This window comes from Heterodontus francisci, chromosome 14 (assembly GCF_036365525.1).
Source record: "Heterodontus francisci isolate sHetFra1 chromosome 14, sHetFra1.hap1, whole genome shotgun sequence".
In the NCBI taxonomy this organism is placed as follows: Eukaryota; Metazoa; Chordata; class Chondrichthyes; order Heterodontiformes; family Heterodontidae; genus Heterodontus; species Heterodontus francisci.
In genome coordinates, this window is record NC_090384.1 from 19,853,004 (window position 1) to 19,869,355 (window position 16,352).

Below are 16,352 nucleotides of genomic sequence, written 5' to 3' on the forward strand. Positions count from 1 at the left end.
ACTGCTTTATCCCAGACCCACTCTCACTGCTTCCTCCCAGACCCACTCTAGTTGCTTTATCCCAGACCCACTCTCACTGCTTTATCCCAGACCCACTCTCACTGCTTTCTCCTAGACCCACTCTCACTGCTTTCTCCCAGTCCCACTCTCACAGCATTCTCGCAGACCCACTCTCACTAATTTATCCAAGACCCACTCTCACTGCTTTATTCCAGACCCACGCTCACTGATTTATTCCAGACCCACTCTCACTGCTTTATCCCAGATCCACTCTCACTGCTTTCTCCCAGACCCACTCTCACTGCTTTATCCCCGACCCACTCTCACTGCTTTATTCCAGACCCACTCTCACTGATTTATTCCAGACCCAATTTCACTGCTTTATCCCAGACCCACTCTCACTGATTTATCCCAGACGCAATCTCACTGCTTTCTCCCAGACCCACTCTCACTGCTTTATTTCAGACCCGCTCTCACTGCTTTATCCGAGACCCACTCTCACTGCTTTATTCCAGTCCCACTCTCACTGCTTTCTCCCAGACCCACTCTCACTGCCTTCTCCCAGCCCCACTCTCACTGCTTTATCCCAGAACCACTCTCACTGCTGTCTCCCAGAACCACTCTCACTGCTGTATCCCAGAACCACTCTCACTGCTTTATCCCAGAACCACTCTCACTGCTTTATCCCAGACCCACTCTCGCTGCTTTATCCCAGAACCACTCTCAGTGCTTTATCCCAGAACCACTCTCACTGCTTTATCCCAGACCCACTCTCACTGCTTTATCCCAGAACCACTCTCACTGCTGTATCCCAGACCCACTCTCACTGCTTTATCCCAGAACCACTCTCACTGCTTTATCCCAGACCCACTCTCACTGCTTTCTACTGTGGCTCGCTCCTGTTGCCATATCTTAACTCTGACTCAATGGGCCAACATTGGATCAAATATCAGTGGCCTATGCACAGCTCCATAAATTGTCTGCCGTAACATTATATAAAATCTATAACCGGACACATCCGACATTCATCCATCTCCATCAAGGCGGGAGATAACTATACTTCAATGGGATATGTAAAATTATGTGCCAAGAGAAGTGCCAAGTTTGTCTTCAAATTAGGCACCAATCTAGTGATGCTGTAATAAAGAGGTGCCTCCAAGCAAACTAATGTTTCCAGCAGGTTATCGATGGTACTCAACAGTCCAATCAATAGTTAGAATATAGCTATCTAGCCCTATTAATGCCTGTCAAGATGATAGTGAACTGAAGCTGGAAGGAGGCCTGAATTTTTGTCCCACAGTAGCACACCCGTTTATATTTTCCATCAGTCATCTGCCGCTTCGCCTTGACACCTCACATTTTTGACTCATATGTTGAGGTGTATACAGGCGTTGGTCTGGTGGCTTTGATAGAAACCAGTTTTGTGGGCAGTTTGAAGAGGACCTCTTATCATCACAGGGGAAATTAGAAACTTGCTTGTTGAGGAAGACTGAGAGCACACAACTCAAAAGAAACCCTGACTGGTCTGCAAATAATTGCTGACAAGCCCATGAAACATTTAGCTGCTAATAGCTTCAGGCGTAATTTCCATGCTTGACACCATATTCCTTGGAATGCAATGCTGTTGAATTGTAATTGAATCTCCACACTTCCTGCCTATGTTAATATCCAGGCTGTTAACTCTGCTTTTATCTCTCCACAAATGTGGCCTGTCCTGCTGATTATTTCCACCATTTTCTCCTTTTATTTCAGATTTCCAGCATCTGCAGTATTTTGCTTTCCAATAGATAATACCTGTGCCTAAATTTGACATTTTTAGAAGAAAGTATCAACTGTTCAGAATAAATACTATGGGGGGAATTTTAATGTGGTGCTGTATGTGTTTGGGTGCCAGTGGGGATAAATTCCCAATAAAATGTGAGCACATTATGGAGCTGGTTCCCACTCGCCAACTTCCGCATTTGATTCCAGTATGTTCGGCCATTTGTGTGTATTGCACTCAGGAAAGGCGGGTTGTCAATTTCAATATGTTAATTGCTCAATTAGAACAATATTGATGTGGGGCTTGCATCTTAACTTCGTTTTCATGGGTTTCCCGGGCTTCCTCAAACACATCAGTGAACGCAAGGCAAGAACACAACGCTAATTGAGGGGGATGAGGACTTGACAGAGAAATATGCCAATAAGTACTCAGTACTCAGTACTGCTTTCTTGCCTGCTTGTGGGAAAGGGTTTGTTCACAGTACTCGTGCTCAGAGTTTACTGTACACACTTTGGAGGTTACTTTGCACACTTTGGAAGTGTCATCTACACTTTGGGGGTTTGGAGCTCTGTTCTATCAGATCAGATTTGGTGCTGCTTATGCTATGTTACTTTGGACCTCAAATGAAGACCAAGATGACCAACAGCAGCACTAGCAGCAGCACAAGCAGCCCCAGCGGCAGTAAGAACTGCACCAGCAGCAGCGTGCTGCTCACAGGCCTGCAGCTCCACAGCAGAGAGGGGATCAGCCAAGAGGTACAGCTTGCAGGAGGCCATACATGGCACACAGGATCTACAGGCAGAGAATAAGCTTCCTCAGCATGTTAGAACACCAGTCTCTGAGGAAGCTCAAGATGTTGCATCAGGTGATGGCAGACATTTTTTTTATTCATTTGTTCGGGGGATATGGGCGTCGCTGGCCAGGCCAGCATTTATTGCCCATCCCTAATTGCCCTTGAGAAGGTGGTGATGAAGGTGGTGCCTTTTTTAACTGTTGCAGTCCATGTTGTGCAGCCTGCTGGAACAGGATGTGCTGCCAACTGGCACTGGTGGCCACGCTTTCCCACTGCCCTCAACATTTTTGCCTCTGGATCCTTCCAGGGCTCCTTTGGAGACATTTGCAGGATCTTGCAATGGGCGGGACACAATGCATAAGACAGATGACTGATTGCCAGTGCTAGCAATTATGTCAACGTTCCCTGCAATGAAAGCAGTCAGAATTAGCAGGCACTCGGGTTTGCGGCTCAGGCTGGCTTCCCACAGGTGCAGGGCATGATCGACTGCACACGTGTTAATCAGTCACCCATGGATCACCCAGGATTGTCTGTAGACCGCAAGGGTTTCCACTGCATCAATGTGCAACTGGTTTGCAGCCACAAAAAGGTGTTTGTGCAGGTGTGTGTCAGATTCCTGGCCAGCTGCCATGTGCTTTTGTTCTGTCGCACTCCACCATCCTTGATCTCTTCACACCTTGAAGCAGAGTTACCAGCTGACTGCTCAGAGACAAGCGATACCTACTTAAAATGTGACTGATGACATCTCTCAGAAACCAGAAAAATGAGGCCCAGGAGAAATACAGTGGATGCCATTATACCACCAGATGTGTCATCAGACAGCTATCAGCATGCTGATGGTTTGCTCAGGTACCTGGACAGATCAGGAGGTGCCCTTTAGTGCACGCCAGCCAGGGTCTCCAGAATGATTCTGATGTGCTGTGCTCAGCACAACATTTTCCTGGAGCAAGGTTTGAACCTATAGGTTTGAATACATAGCTGAATGCCATGGCTGTGTTAAAATGCCAGTGATGGACGCGTTCACATATTTCTGGCTTTCCTACATGTTATCAGGCCCTGCTGCCGCCAGTGCATCTACACATTAAAATTCAGCCCTATGAATTAGGCAACTTTGTAACCAACTTCATCACTTTCCTCTGCTTCATTCATTCATTCACACATACATCTGTGGCTTGTCATGAAGTCCGACCTCTCTGTGTGTCCACCTGGGAAGAGGAATTATGTTTTTTTTTATTCATGCATGGGATGTGGGCGACGCTGGCCAGGCCAGCATTTATTGCCCATCCCTAATTGCCCTTAAGAAAGTGGTGGTGGTGAGCTGCCTTCATGAACCGCTGCAGTCCATGGGAGGTAGGTACACCCACAGTGCTATTCGGAAGGGATTTCCAGGATTTTGACCCAGCGACAGTGAAAGAACGGCGATGTAGTTCCAAGTCAGGATGGTGTGTGGCTTGGAGGGGAACTTGCAGGTGTTGATGTTCCCATGCATTTGCTGTCCTTGTCCTTCTAGGTGGTAGAGGTCACATGTTTGGAAGGTGCTGTCTAAGGAGCCTTGGTGCATTGCTACAGTGCATCTTGTAGATGGTACACACTGCTGCCACTGCGCATCGGTGGTGGAGGGAGTGAATGTTTGTGGATGGGGTGCCAATCAAGTGGGCTGCTTTGACCTGGATGGTGTCGAACTTCTTGAGTGTTGTTGGAGCTGCACCCATCCAGGCAAATGGAGAGTATTCCATCACACTCCTGACTTGTGCCTTGTAGATGGTGGACAGGCTTTGGTGAGTCAGGAGGTGAGTTACACGCCACAGGATTCCTAGCTTCTGACCTGCTCTTGTAGCCACGGTATTTATATGGCTACTCCAGTTCAATTTCTGGTCATTGATAAAGACCAGAATGTTGATAGTGTGGGTTTCAGTGATGGTAATGCCATTGAATGTCAAGGAGAGATGGTTAGATTCTCTCTTGTTGGATTCAGTCATTTCCTGGCACTTATGTGCTACTTGCCACTTATCAGCCCAAGCGTGGATATTGTCAGGTCTTGGTGCATTTCTACACGGACTGCTTAAGTATCTGAGGAGTCGCAAATGGTACTGAACATTGTGCAATCATCAGTGAACATCCCCACTTCTGACCTTATGATTGAAGGAAGGTCATTGATGAAGCAGCTGAAGATGGTTGGGCCTAGGACACTACCCTGAGGAACTCCTGCAGTGATGTCCTGGAGCTGAGATGATTGACCTCCAATAACCACAACCATCTTCCTTTGCGCCATGTATGACTCCAACCAGGGAGAGTTTTCCCCCGATTCCCATTTACTTCAGTTTTGCTCGGGCTCCTTGATGCCATACTCGTTCAAATCCTGCGTTGATGTCAAGGGCAGTCACTCTCACCTCACCTCACGAGTTCAGCTCTTTTGTCCATGTTTGAACCAAGGCTGTAATGAAGTCAGGAGCTGAGTGACCCTGGCGGAACCCAAACTGAGCGTCACTGAGCAGGTTATTTCTAAGCAAGCGCCAATTGGCTGGGTTGGACTTGTCCTGTTTTTTGTGTACAGGACATACCTGGGCAATTTTCCACATTGCAGGGTAGATGCCAGTGTTGTAGCTGTATTGGAACAGCTTGGCGAGGGGCACGGCAAGTTCTGGAGCACAGGTCTTCAGTACTATTGCCAGAATATTGTCAGGGCCCATCGCTTTTACAGTATCCAATGCCTTCAGTCATTTCTTGATATCACGCGGAGTGAATCGATTTGACTGAAGTCTGGCATCTGTAATGCTGGGGACTTCAGGAGGAGACCGAGATGGATCATCAACTCGGCATTTCTGGCTGAAGATTGTTGAAATACTTCAGCCTTATCTTTCGCACTGATGTGCTGAGCTTCCCCATCATTGAGGATGGGGATATTTGTGGAGCCACCTCCTCCAGTTAGTTGTTTTAATTGGCCACCACCATTCACAGCTAGTTGGTTATGGGATCGCTTAGCTCTGTCTATTGCATGCTGCTTACGCAGTATGGCACACAGATAGTCCTGTGTTGTAGCTTCACCAGGCTGACACCTCATTTTTAGGTGTGCCTGGTGCTGCTCCTGGCATGCCCTCCTGCACTCTTCATTGAATCTGGGTTGGTCTCCTGGCTTGATGGTAATGGTAGAGTGGGAGATATGCCAGGCCATGAGGTTACAGATTGTCATTGAGTACAATTCTGCTGCTGCTGATGGCCCACAGCGCCTCATGGATGCTCAGCATTGCATTGCTCGATCTGTTCGAAATCTATCCCATTTAGCACGGTGATAGTGCCACACAACATGATGGAGGGTATCATCAATGTGAAGGCGGGACTTTGTCTCCACAAGGACTGTGCGGTGGTCACTCCTACCAATACTGTCATGGACAGATGCATCTGCGGCAGGCAGATTGGTGAGGACAAGGTCAAGTATGTTTTTCCCTCTTGTTGGTTCCCTCACCAGCTGCCGCATACCCAGTCTAGCAGCTATGTCCTTCAGGACATGGCCAGCTCGGTCAGTCATGGTGCTACCGAGCCACTGTTGGTGATGGATATTGAAGTCCCCCACCCAGAGTACATTCTGTGCCATTGCCACCCTCAGTGCTTCCTCCAAGTGCTGTTCAACATGGAGGCGTACTGACTCATCAGCTGAGGGAGGGTGATAGGTGGTAATCAGCAGGACGTTTCCTTGCCCATATTGGACCTAATGCCATGATACTTCATGGGGTCTAGAATCGATGTTGAGGACTCCCAGGGCAACTCCCTCCCGAATGTATACCACTGTGCCGCCACCTCTACTGGGTCTGTCCTGCCAGTGGGACAGGACATACCCGGGGATGGTGATGGCAGTGTCTGGGACATTGTCTGTAAGGTATGATTCCGTGAGTATGACTATGTCAGGCTGTTGCTTGACTAGTCTGTGGGACAGCTCTCCCAACTTTGGCACAAGCCCCCAGATGTTAGTAAGGAGGACTTTGCAGAGTTGACAGGGCTGGGTTTGCCGTTGTTGTTTCCGGTGTCTAGGTTGATGCTGGGTGGTCCATCCAGTTTCATTCTTTTTTATTGACTTTGTAGCAGTTAGACACAACTGAGTGGCTTGCTAGACCATTTCAAAGGGCATTTAAGTGTCAACCACATTGTACAAGAATGACAACAGTTTCAGTCTGCCCCTGAAGTTTTCTGTTCTGCTCATTTTTGTGGCCCCTTTTTATCACACCCCACTCACTCAGTCTGCCATTCACCAGCTCCAACGTCTTGACGTCTCAGATTTTGACGCTGTGTCTTGAGATGTAAACAAGTGTTGATTTGGTGATTTTACTGGAAATCAACAATGTTTGATGTAATTTGAAGAAGCCTCATCATTACAGGCGTGATTAGAAACGTGACTGGTGAGGAAAGCTAAGAACACACAACCCAAAAGGAACACAGCATGGTCTGGGTATCATTGCTGCCAATACAAGCAGTTGAATGCTTATTGAGCCTCACAGACATTGTTCTGTCTTCATTTCTAAACAACATGCAGACCAAATTAAAAGGATCATCAGTGATGTTAAAATAGCAGTTCTAAGAATGTTAAATGAGCTGAATCAATTAGTTGCTAATGCCATCAGAAGTAATTTCCTTCTCCGATGCTATATCCTTGAAGTGTAGTATTCTTAAATTGTACCCATACAGCCTTGTTCTTAGTGCTTAAATCACAGTACATGAGACACAATCATCTATATGTGTGTGTTTATATATCTGAATTAAGAATTTCTCTTACATGCCTGAATCATATTTTCTTTTATGTTTGCTTCTAGGTCAGGCTATAGTAAGTTCTGCAAGTAAATCAGGCCTGTGTAATTTCACTCTATGTACCAAGAAATGTGAAATTTTGAAGTATACAGGAAAATGCGAAACTACCACAGCACCCACCACTACACCCGAAACTACAACAACAGTAACAGTAACACCCACCACAACAACAACAACAAGCTGTTCCTGCAACGTCAATGGACAAATATTGTCACCTGGTAAGTGTATCAGTTCGTATCAATCTGATGCAATCAATAGTGAAACAGGAACATTGTCTGAAACTGGTAATCATGTCTAACATGAGTCCGCAAAGACGACAATAATTGCCACAGATTATTGGTGTGAAGCTCCAGTATTTTCCATAACACTGTTTTACAGTAAGTGGATGTGCTTGAAAAACCTTTAGTATAATTTCAGAGAATGATTTTGTTACATCAGGTGAGGAAGGGTCTAGGGCTCCCCTCTAGAGCCTAGGGAAGGGAGTGCAGATAGTCTCAGTCATCTCATTATCAAAAAGGAGGAGGTGTTGGGTGTCTTGCAAAGCATTAAGGTAGATAAGTCCCCAGGGCCTGATGGGATCTACCCTAGAATACTGAGAGAGGCAAGGGAAGTAATTGCTGGGGCCTTGACAGAAATCTTTGCATCGTCATTGGCTACAGCTGAGGTCCCAGAGGACTGGAGAATAGCCAATGTTGTGCCTTTGTTTAAAAAGGGTGGCAAAGATAATCCAGGAAATTATAGGCCGGTGAGCCTTACATCAGTGGTAGGGAAACTATTAGAGAGGATTATTCGGGACAGGATTTACTCCCATTTGGAAACAAACAAACTTATTAGCGAGAGACAGCATGGTTTTGTGAAGGGGAGGTCGTGTCTTACAAATTTGATTGAGATTTTTGAGGAAGTGACAAAGATGATTGATGAAGGAAGGGCAGTGGATGTTATCTATATGGACTTCAGTAAAGCCTTTGACAAGGTCCCGCATGGCAGACTGGTACAAAAGGTGAAGTCACATGGGATCAGAGGTGAGCTGGCAAGATGGATACAGAACTGGCTCGGTCACAGAAGACAGAGGGTATCAGTGGATGGGTGTTTTTCTGAATGGAGGGAAGTGACTAGTGTGGTGTTCCGCAGCGATCAGTGCTGGGACCTTTGCTGTTTGTAGTATATATAAATGATTTGGAGGAAAATGTAGCTGGTCTGATTAGTAAGTTTGCGGACGACACAAAGGTTGGTGGAGTTGCGGATAATAATGAGGATTGTCAGAGGATACAGCAGGATATAGATCGGTTGGAGACTTGGGCGGAGAAATGGCAGATGGAGTTTAATCCGGACAAATGTGAGGTAATGCATTTTGGAAGGTCTAATGCAGGTGGGAATTATACAGTAAATGGCAGAACCCTTAGGAGTATTGACAGGCAGAGAGATCTGGGCGTACAGGTCCACAGGTCACTGAAAGTGGCAACGCAGGTGGATAAGGTAGTCAAGAAGGCATACGGCATGCTTGCCTTCATCGGTCGGGGCATAGAGTATAAAAATTGGCAAGTCATGTTGCAGCTGTACAGAACCTTAGTTAGGCCACACTTAGAATATTGTGTGCAATTCTGGTCGCCACACCACCAGAAGGACGTGGAGGCTTTGGAGAGGGTACAGAAGAGGTTTACCAGGATGTTGCCTGGTCTGGAGGCCATTAGCTGTGAGGAGAGGTTGGAAAAACTCGGATCGTTTTCACTGGAACGACGGAGGTGGAGGGGTGACATGATAGAGATTTACAAAGTTATGAGCGGCATGGACACAGTGGATAGTCAGAAGCTTTTTCCCAGGGTGGAAGAGTCAGTTACTAGGGGACATAGGTTTAAGGTGCGAGGGGCAAAGTTTAGAAGGGATGTGCGAGGCAAGTTTTTTACACAGAGGGTGGTGAGTGCCTGGAACTTGCTGCCAGGGGAGGTGGTGGAAGCAGATACGATAGCGACGTTTAAGAGACATCTTGACAAATATATGAATAGGTAGGGAATAGAGGGATATGGGCCCCGGAAGTGCAGAAGGTGTTAGTTTAGGCAGACATCAAGATCGGCGCAGGCTTGGAGGGCCAAATGGCCTGTTCCTGTGCTGTACTGTTCTTTGTTCTTTGTTCTTAGCCTTTTCCTGGTTTGGCTGTAGCAGGGTTTAACTTTTAAAACACAGTGTTTTTAGCTTCCCCTCAATGAGTCCTTGCTCACTGCTCTCTAATTGTGATTGCAAAGAAATCAACCAGACAGGTTTTCTCAGATTTAAGCAAGAAAGGTGTAAGTTTATTAACCTTAAAGCTCTAATTCAGTTAAAACTACTAAAAATATGTGACATGACCATGCTAGCACGCACACGTGATCAACACACATGCAAATAGATACAGAGAAGGAGAAAGAATTAAATGGGGGAAGGTTTAAAGTAGTAGATGGAATTTAATTACTGGTTTTGGATTGGATGTAAAGTTTTTGATTGAAGTTAAGTCTTGCAATTCTCGTTGGAGCCCAGTGCACATTGTAAAACTTGTTTTGCTGGTCTTCTGTCTTGAGGCTTAAGTTACTTCCGTGGGTCCCTGGAGTTTTGCGTGAGAGAGAGAGACAGAGAGAGGGAGTGCTCCCCTCGTCAAGTTCAATTGCAGTCTCTTCCAAAAACTGTTCTCTGTCAGGCACAATTTAAAAAAAAAACCAGGTTGGCCAGCAGGTTAGTCATGTGACTAGCTCCTTGTTTGGAGCAGCCTCGCCTGTGAGATTTGTGGATTCCTCCAAGACTACCAGACACTCTCAGTGGGGATAGGTGGCGGGGTGGAATGCTGGCTCAATGACTGTCAATGCCACTTGATCATCACTATTGACAAAACCCATCTGGCTAATTTAATCAGGGAGTACTCCCATTGTCTTCTTCATGCAACTGTATTTTACAATGCAAATATGCAGTCATGTTTTCATCCACTGTTATGGTCTTTTTAAACAAGTTATTGCAACGTCCTTTAACAGTTCAAACATAATTTTCCATATAACGAAATTAATATGTCTCATTTTGGCAAGTGTAGTTTCTGTCACACTCCCACATCCAGCAGAATGAAATGTGACAGTAGGGGAGAATCTCATTATAAAAATAGAAAGAAGAGAAAGTACAGAAAAATACATATGCATTTCTTTCAATCATTCAGAAATCTTAAAATGTTTTACCGTGTGTCTTTCCTTTGTAGCTGTGCTGCTTTAAACTGCCCCTTTTCCCTCGAGGTGGGTCTAAGGTAGTTATTTGTTGCCCAAGTTTCTTGGCTATCAGCCTGCATTATGTTGGTAATGGGCATCCCAATAAACATGTAATTTTTGGGGAGGTTTGCAGTTTGCACCTTTCCATGACTGCCTCGGGTGTCTTTGTTCCTGTTGAGGTCTGCGGGGGATGATTAGATTTATTTAGCCCTGGTTTGGAGTTCTGCTCATGAGAGTTGGCAGTGGGTGGATCCACTCTGATCTCTCTTTCAGTGCTCTTATGAGTCATTCAAAGGCTTTTCACTTTAGGATGTGTTTGTTTTTCTTTTCTCCTGACTATGGGGGCAGATTCTTTGCTAATCTTCCCTTTGTCCTCTGGGACATGCATGCTTGTAAGTATTTGTCCAGATTCTATTGCACTCCCCTGCGGCACTTCAACTAGGCGAGGCATCACCCTCACAGTTTCACTGTCCTCTTGAGGACTCTCTTTGTCCCTGCAGGTTTCTGCAAATGCTGTTAGCAACTCTGGTGCAGTCCTTCTAGAGTCTGCATTTACATAGGAAGATGTTGGCTCTAATTTTTCAAACATTTCGGGGTTGGCTGACCAGAGAGTAGGGGTTTCCATTTGGGAATCCTCTCGGATCTCCTTTAACCTGTCCTCTTTTTCCCTTTTTCCCCTTTCCTCTCTAACATTTTTCCAGCCCTGTGCCTGTCTGTCCCCTTTTGTTCTTGGCAGAGGTCCCTTACAATTCATCAGCCCTCTGCTGGAGGATCCTCAAAACGCCGGTACAGGACTTAGGGGTGCAGGTTTCACTGTAGGTTGGGGTTTCCCCTCATAACTGGCACCTGTGGCAATTCCTGAAGTACTCCACCACATCTTTGTGGAGTTTTAGCGAGTCAAACTGCTGTCTTATGCGGGCTTTGGTTTTTCGTATACCGGCACGTACAGCCACTGTAATCTCATGGGCCCTTCTTAATATTTCTCTCTGGTACCTCTGCGGCAGCTCTTGCTGGTGAACCACTGTCCACTCTTTGTCCTCAGGTCTGTGAGGAGAACTGCATTTCCTCATCAGTATCTCATTCTTTAAATAAAAGCAGTTAGGGCCTCCCTTTGCTTCAATTTCAGTCTGGGCAGCCTGTGCTAACTCTTTCAGTATTGGGTCGGCTCGCTGAGTCCCAGCTAAGGAAGATCCATTTAATCCATTCACTTGGTCCTCTAACTTTCCAAAGAAAGAGTCAGACAGACAGTCCTCATGGTCATCTGCCTGCAGTGCCAATTCAGTCACCTCTAGGGGAGCCGGTTGGATTATGGCACGATTCACTACACATTCAGGGGAACTGCAGGGGACTGTCTCCAGCCACTACCCTGTCTGTCTGACTTCCTGCAGTCTCTCTATCATTACTGAGGAAGCTACCACCTTCGCCCCCACCAGATCATTACCTCGGAGCAGATCAACCCCGTCCACAAGTAAACGAGGGACAATCCTTAGGGTCACCGGTGCCGAAACTAGGTTGCATTCCAAGTGCACCCGGTGTACAGGTGCAGGCATCCACTGCCCTGCAATACCATTCACCACCATTCTGGTATTTACTGCACTCTCTGAGGGAAAGGTCTTGCCTTTTCCCAGTAAAAGGGATTTATTGGCCCCGTGTCCCTGAGGATTATTATGGGCTTGCTTGCCCCACTCGAGGGGTATGGGGTTACTCTCCCTTCAAACACAAAATTCTGAGAACCTTTAGGAATCCTATTAAATTTTCCTGCATCCAAAGCAATATCTTTTCTGGGCCTTACTACTGCTGCAGTTAAAGCCACAGCTTGTTCAGCTGTGCTTTCCATTAGGGTCCTTTCTCCTTCACTAAGTGGGTGTGCCCTGATTAACCCTACAGGCTTTCCCCATAGTTTCCAGCAGTCAACTCTTAGATGACCACCTTTACTACAATGGAAGCACACAGGTCTCCGGGTCTCACTCCTGCTTACAGCACTTTCCTCTTTAGCTAGAGGAGGGTCCCCTCTGTGTCCTGCTTTACTTTCTATCCCAGGACTGCTTGGACACCTATCACCTTCCCACCCTTTGTTTTTTTTGGATTTATGGGGGTAAATAGGAAAGGTTTTTCCTTGGGAAACCGACTTGTATATGAGAGCAAACTCATCAACCAGAATTGCAGTTTGCCTCACTCTATGAACGTTTTGTTCCTCCACATGAGTTTTTATGGAGAGGGGGAGAGAATTTTTAAATTCATCTAGCATAATTACCTCTCTGAGGTTTTTATAGCTTTAAGAGCCCTCAACCACTGGTCAAAAGCCAGCTGCTTACTTCTCTCAAACTCCAAGTAAGTTTGATCAGCTTGCTTCCTGAGGGTTCGGAACTTCTCACGGTTCGGCTTCCGGTACTAGCTCATATGCCCCAAGTTTAGCATTTTTGGTCAGTTCATAATTTGATGAACTTTCATCTGGCAACAGGGAATAAACCTCATGGGCTTTTCCTGTTAACTTATTTTGCACCAGAAGAGTCCAGCTCTCAGCCAACCATTTTAACTGCCTTTCCAGTTTCTGAAAAGGTACAAATAATGCTTTCATGTCTCCCTCTTTGAATTTTGGAAATAATTGGGAACATTTTAACAATTCCGTACACAGACCCGCAGCATTTGTATTTTCTATGCTTTCACTGGAGTTACTCTGTTGCCCCCTAGCTAACTCAAGCCATCTCACTTCTCTTTTCTCCCGTTCCTTCTGGAAATTTCTTTCTCTTTCTCTCTCGTCTCTCTCTTTCTTTCTCCTGTCTCTCCCTTTCTCTCTTTCTTTCCCTGTCTTCTAATTCAAGTTTCCTGTGTTCCAGTTGTATCTTTGCTAGCAATACCCTGTCGGAGTCTATTTCTAACCCTGTCTCTGATTCTTCAGATTCGAGGGACAAATGGTTGGCCACTCATCTTAGGAGTTTGGACATCCTAGCCTTGGCAAGGACAGTGATCCCACAACGCTCAGCCTATATTCCTCAACTCTTCCATAGACAGTGCCTTTAACTTATCTCAAGTTGCTTCACCCTAGCTTGGCTTCAGTCACAGACATGCTAGTATTCCAGCACACACAACGACAAGAAAACCTGTGTTCAAATCTTTTCTCTTTTTGTTGGGATCAATTTGATTTCCCACTTCCAATTTCTTGTTTGTCTGTGGGTCGAATCTGGGACACTAGCCCCCAAATTCCATTCCGACCAGGTGAGGAAGGGTCTAGGGCTCCCCCCTCAGCTGTTTCCTGCTTTGGCCGTAACAGGGTTTAACTTTTAAAACCGTGTTTTTAGCTTCCCCTCAGTGAGTCCTTGCTCACTGCTCTCTAATTGTGATTGCAAAGAAATCAACCAGACAGGGTTTCTCAGATTTAAACAAGAAAGGTGTAAGTTTATTAACCTTGAAACACTAATATAGTTAAAACGACTAAAAATATGCGATCCAACCACGCTAGCATACACACACATGCAAATAGATACAGAGGAGCAGAAAGAATTAAAGGGGGAAGATTTAAGGTAGTAGATGTAATTTAATTACTGGTTTTGGATTGGATGTAAAGTCTTTGATTGAAGTTAAATCTTGCAGTTCTCATTGGGGCCCAGTGCACACTTTCAAAATTCTTTTTGCTGGTCTTCTGTCTTGAGGCTTAAGTTACTTCCATGGGTCCCTGAGGCTTTGCATGAGAGAGAGAGACAGAGAGAGGGAGTGCTCTCTTCTTCAACTCCAGTCGCAGTCTCTTCCAAAAACTGTTCTCTGTCAGGCACAATTCAAAAAAACCCATGTTGGCCAGCAGTTCAGTCATGTGACAGAGAAGATTCACAAGGATGTTGCCTGGTTTGGAGGGCTTGAGTTATAAAGAGAGATTGGATAGGCTGGGTCTGTTTTCCCTGGAGCGAAGGAGGCTGAGAGGGGACTTGATAGAGGTATATAAAATGATGATAGGCATAGATAGGGTAGATAGCCAGAATCTGTTTCCCATGGTCGGGGTGAGTAAAACTAGAGGGCATAGATTTAAGGTGAGAGAGAGGAGGTTTAAAGGGGATCAAAGGGGTAAATTTTTCACACAAAGAATAGTGGGTATCTGGAATGAGCTGCCTGAGAAGGTGGTGGAGGCAGGAACAGTAGCGACATTTAAGAGGCATCTGGACAGGTACTTGAATGAGCAAGGCATAGAGGGATATGGAATTAATGCAGGCAGGTGGGATTAGTATAGATAGGCATTATGGTCGGCATGGACGCGGTGGGCCGAAGGGCCTGTTTCTATGCTATATAACTCTATGATTGTATGACTCTATGACTAGCTCCTTGTTTGGAGCAGCCTCACCTGTGAGATTTGTGGATTCCTCCAAGACTACCAGACATCTCATTTGGTGGGGGTGGTGGCGGAGGGTGGGGGTGGGGGGGGGGGTGGAATGCTGGCTCAATGACTCTCAATGTCTCCTGATCATCACTACTAACAAAATCCATCTAGCTAATTGAATCATGGGATACTCCCATTGTCTTCTTTATGCAACTGCCTTTTACAGTGCAAATGTGCAGCCATGTTTTGAGCCTCTGTTGTGGTCTTTTTAAACAAGTTATTTCAACATCCAGTAACAGTTCAAAAATAGTTTTCCATATGATGAAATTAATATGTCTCACATTGGCAGGTGTGGTTTCTGTCACAGTTTGTGTGGAAATTACTATTCGCTACATTCCCAAAGATGTCTATCTTTGACATATGATTGGGAGCATTGGTATAAATCACCATCTTCCTGCTCTGCACATTTGTAGAAAATGCTAAATTCTTCCACACACGTTGCTCATCTCAACTTTTTACGCTCTATCCCACTCACAGAATCACAGAATAATACAGTGCAGAAGAGGCCCTTCGGCCCTTCGAGTCTGTACCGATGCATTACAGACACTGAACTATAGGAAGACAATCTGTTGTCAATGGAGAAATGTCAAGCCAACTCCAAGATATCATGGGCATACCCAAATTTGTCTTATCCTAAAAAAGCTATTTCCTGTTCAAAATAGATTTTACAAATTGAGTAAACTTACTCTCCAAGGCCTTTCCCGTCAAATAAAAGTCTGTGGTTTGTTGCAACAGTCAACATGTCCATGTGTTTGCTCCTCTAGGGAAAGAAATTATATTGGTTGTACAAGGATGGCACTAGATTCAGCCTGCCCCTAAAATTTGTTTCTTTTATTGTAATGGTCCCCCTGCACCGCCTCCATTTAGCTCTCTACCACTGCCATTTACCCAGCCTCTCAGTCTCCTATTGCATTGTCTTGACATCTCAGACTTTCAAGCTGCATACTAGTGTTTTTTTGATGCTCTTAATGGAACTCCACTATTTTGTGGTGCAATTTGCAGACAGCTGCTACCATCACAGGAGAGATCAGAATCTTGACTGGTGAGGAAATCTGAAGGAACACAACTCAAACAGAATTTGCTGTGAAGAGTATGCTTGAGAAGGCAGAGTGAAGGGGTTAGGATGATTATGCACATAAGGATGGAGGTTTTCTTGTCCTGCTTAGGTCATTCAACCAATATCTGCACTGAATCCAGGAGCCAGGCTCCTGCTGCTGACCTCACATTCTACCTCCAACCATGCCTTCTTGGTGTTCTCAGTTGGGTTTTCCTCCCATTACTAAGATTATAATGTTCCTCTGGGTCCTCATAGCCTCCAACAGTACATCCAGAGGGACATCACTGAAGTGATTCACAGCTTTTGACCTTCTACCATCCATGTCAACACTTCTATTTCAATCCTTCCAACCTCAAACT